Here is a 3,648-nt window from a genome sequence, read left to right on the forward strand (position 1 = left end):
TGATCCTTTTAACTAGTTTTGTTCTACTTCTATTTTCATTTATCTCTATGTTCCGGTGTATCATTTTATGAGCTGCCTTAAATCCCTTTTGGAAGGAGGCTGGGTATAAATCATAATTAATAAATTAGGTATCTGATACATTTTCCCAGACTTTTGAGATTAATACAAAAAGGGGGGAGCCATGTCCCTTTATAGCAGCACATCTCTCTATAACACTATCAACCCTAGGGAGTCCAAGTCTTCTGTTTTCAAATAGTCACTGAAACACATATGCTAATGGAATTAGGAACAGCTATTAACAACTGGAAACTCAAACCCATCAATTAGTTGGTTAGTATTCTAAAAATGGAGGACTGTGCTCAAGCATGGGTTAAAGGTGAGTTTAAAATGCAGAGTGATCAATAACACTAGGCCTAGGAAGGAGGGAAGGAGGGAAGGAAGGAAGCTTCTGGAGGCCCCTGGTTAAAAGGTCCTGGGTTGAAGGGCCCCATTGGACCAGCAGGACCTGGTCCCCCAGGACCTGGTCCAACTGGACAGAGAGGACCCTCAATTTTCTCCTCAATAAGCTGCTTGGCATGGTCAATTTGCTGAGGGGATCCCCGGATGATGAAGAGCTTGAAATTAGGGTCCCCATTTGGTGGGAGCTGCTGAGAGATCTCCACAAAGGCGCCTGTTTGTTGATTTATGGCTTTCACCTTCTCCCCACCTCTACCAATAACAAGCCCACACTTGTGAGTTGGAATGGAGAAAGTCATCTCTCCACCAGGAGGTCCCCAGTTACCCTGGCCTCGGCCTCGGCCCCTCCCTCCAGGAAGCATGCCTGGGCCCCCAAGAGGTCCGGGGGGACCACTCCTTAAACTCTGGAGGAGGTCATTGATGATTCTGGCAGCATGCTCACACCGGTCTGGGGGTCCCATGATGTGGGCTATCTTCTCAGGACCTGTTTCATCATCTTGTTTGAATTGTATTCGGACACCAGCATCACTTTGTATTTTTTTGAGCATTTCTCCACTCCGGCCAATGACCACACCAGCAGAATGTCTGGGTACTGGCACATCTATCCCACCACCAATCTGGGATCCATATTCATTCCGGTCCCCAAAGCCTCCTTGGTCACGTTCTCGGAGGATGTCCATCACCATCTCACAGGCTTGCTATACTTTATATGGGTCACCAATAATCCGGAGAGGTTTGTCCACATTGGTATTTTGGGATCCATCTTGAATTAAAATCATCTTCACTCCAGCTTGCTCCTGCAGCTGCTTAATGGTCTCCCCGCCTTTGCCAATCACCAGTCCTGCTTTTCCTGCAGGAATCATGATCTCCTGCACTGTGCCATTCTGACCCCCATTTGAATTATCATGGAACTGTCCAGGAGGACCACCTCGGCCCGGGATACAATGTCATCTAGCATCATCTTTGCCTTCTGCACTGATTCCGGGGCTCCTGTCAGTGACACACTTCGCTCAGGTAAGCCGCCACTGTCTGGTGAGATCTGTACTTTGCAGCCTGAGTCCTGCTGGATCTTGTTGATCTGTTCACCACCTCTGCCAATGATTAGTCCCACCCTGCCATCAGGAACACGGTACTCTTCTGTCATTGAAGACCAGGGAGGAGGATGAATAGGCCCAAGTAGAGAACTGAGAGAATCGCCTTGGGCTGCCAGTTTCTTGCTCTCAGGTTGATCTCCATCTTCCAACTGTCTCTTTTGGCCCCCAAAACCAAAATCTGGAGTGCTGTTATTCACTGTTGTATAGGAACAGGAAGGAAGGAAGGAAGGAAGGAAGGAAGGAAGGAAGGAAGGAAGGAAGGAAGGAAGGAAGGAAGGAAGGAAGGAAGGAAGGAAGGAAGGAAGGAAGGAAGGAAGGAAGGAAGGAAGGAAGGAAGGAAGGAAGGAAGGAAGGAAGGAAGGAAGGAAGGAAGGAAGGAAGGGAGAGAGGGAGGGAGGGAGAGAGGGAGAGAAAGACATAAGGGGAAAGAGAAGAAGGGAGGAATAGGACCTAAGGTGTTTGTCCTTAATTATTTGACAGGGGGAGAGACAGACAGACAGCGATAGAGTGACAGACAAATAGAGAGGAAGAGACAGAAAGACAGAGACAGAGAAAGAGACAGAGAGAGAGTAAACCAATGGGGGAAAGAAAACCATCATATTCTCAAGACAGCAAAATCTATTCTAGTGCAAATTATAGATGCAAGTATTAAGAGCAAGTTGGGTCTGGAAGGGATCAGTTAGGGAAAATCCACTCAAATTTTGGAAGGCTGGGGTTGAGGCAGGGAAGGTTTGGAAAGGATAAAGAGAGCAATGGAAAAAAGAGGAAAATGAAAAGCAGACCCCTTTTTTCTACTACCTTGGGGGAAGGGAGTGGTAACAAAGCTACAGCCATATGTAGGCCAAGTACAGATAAATAAATTACAAGGAAGCAAACCCAGAACAGGAGCATTCTCATTTCCAGAGCATTATTTATTCAGTTAGGGAAAGTCTAAAAGCAACCCTGGGTGGGCAGGCATGTCTTGAGGACCCCTCTTAGGGATGCTGAAAATACCCAGAGTGCTCCAAGCTAGAGGTCTGCCTACTCCATACGGAAGCCTTTCTTTGTTCCTCACCACAACCTGGTGGGATCAGTAGAACAGGGGGTTTATCTGTTTGGCAAATAAGGAAAGTGAGGCTCCAAAGGATTAGCAAATAATGTTTGGTGCAAGCAGAATCAAAACAAACAATCCAGGCATCTATCCCCCTGCCCATCCCAGAATAGAAACTGGTAATTAATTAACAGGATAGGAAGAAAAGAAAAGAACCTGAACACTTGCCTTTAGGGACCCCATGAGGGGTCAGCAATGGCTTGGTTTTAATTGATGTAGCCCACCTGTTCTGGGAGAAGAACTCACTTGCACAGGAGTATGGGAGGAAATAGAAGAACCACCCAAAAAGCACAGATATCAGGATTCTTTTCTCATCACAGATTTACTCTGGAGCCTGAAAGCAAATTAAAACCCATTCTGCATTTTGACTTCTTTGTTTCTTTCTTCCTTCCTTTCTTTTCCCTTACCTTCTTACTGTATATTGGCAGTAAAGTCTAGGTCTTGTAGTTTAGATGACTTGCTCAGGACCACACAGCTAGCTAGTATCTGAGATCAAATTTGAACCCAAGACCTCCCATCTCTAAGCCTGGCTCTCAATCCACTGAGATACCTCGTTGCCCCTGCATTCCCACTGTCAAAGGGAAGTTTGTCTCTAGTCTGTGTAAATGTCTGGAAAAAGATTAAGGTAATGTCTTTATCCCCTGGGCTCCCTCCAAGGCCTGGGGCTTAAAAGAACTGGGGGTAAAGAGTTCTTAATTCTTCTCCATCTAAGGCAAATTCCTTCCTTATTTTGTATAAACTTAAATACGTGTAACAGGGCTTTTTGGTGTGTGCCCAGATCACCTAAGAGGGAGGCAGCCACTTTGGAGATTCCAGGGACTTGTTCCTTGGTGTGGGAGGACTGGCACACACATAGATACTGTGTATTAGCCTGCCATCTAGTTGAGACCAACCTCTTTCTACTGGCTCCTTAGCTGGAATGAAGTCTTTTAAAGAACTAAAGTGGGATAGTCTCTCTGTCTTTGCCTCTCCATCTCGGTGTCTCTGCCTTTCTCTGCCTCTCAGTCT

General features: G+C 46.3%; 1 pseudogene; it reads right to left on the bottom strand.

Moving 5' to 3' along the window:
- Window positions 1-413: 413 nt before the first annotated feature.
- Window positions 414-1,749, bottom strand: LOC100031105 (far upstream element-binding protein 2-like; annotated as a pseudogene).
- Between the last annotated feature and the right edge of the window lie 1,899 nt (window positions 1,750-3,648).

This window comes from Monodelphis domestica, chromosome 4, assembly GCF_027887165.1.
Source record: "Monodelphis domestica isolate mMonDom1 chromosome 4, mMonDom1.pri, whole genome shotgun sequence".
NCBI classification, from domain to species: Eukaryota; Metazoa; Chordata; class Mammalia; order Didelphimorphia; family Didelphidae; genus Monodelphis; species Monodelphis domestica.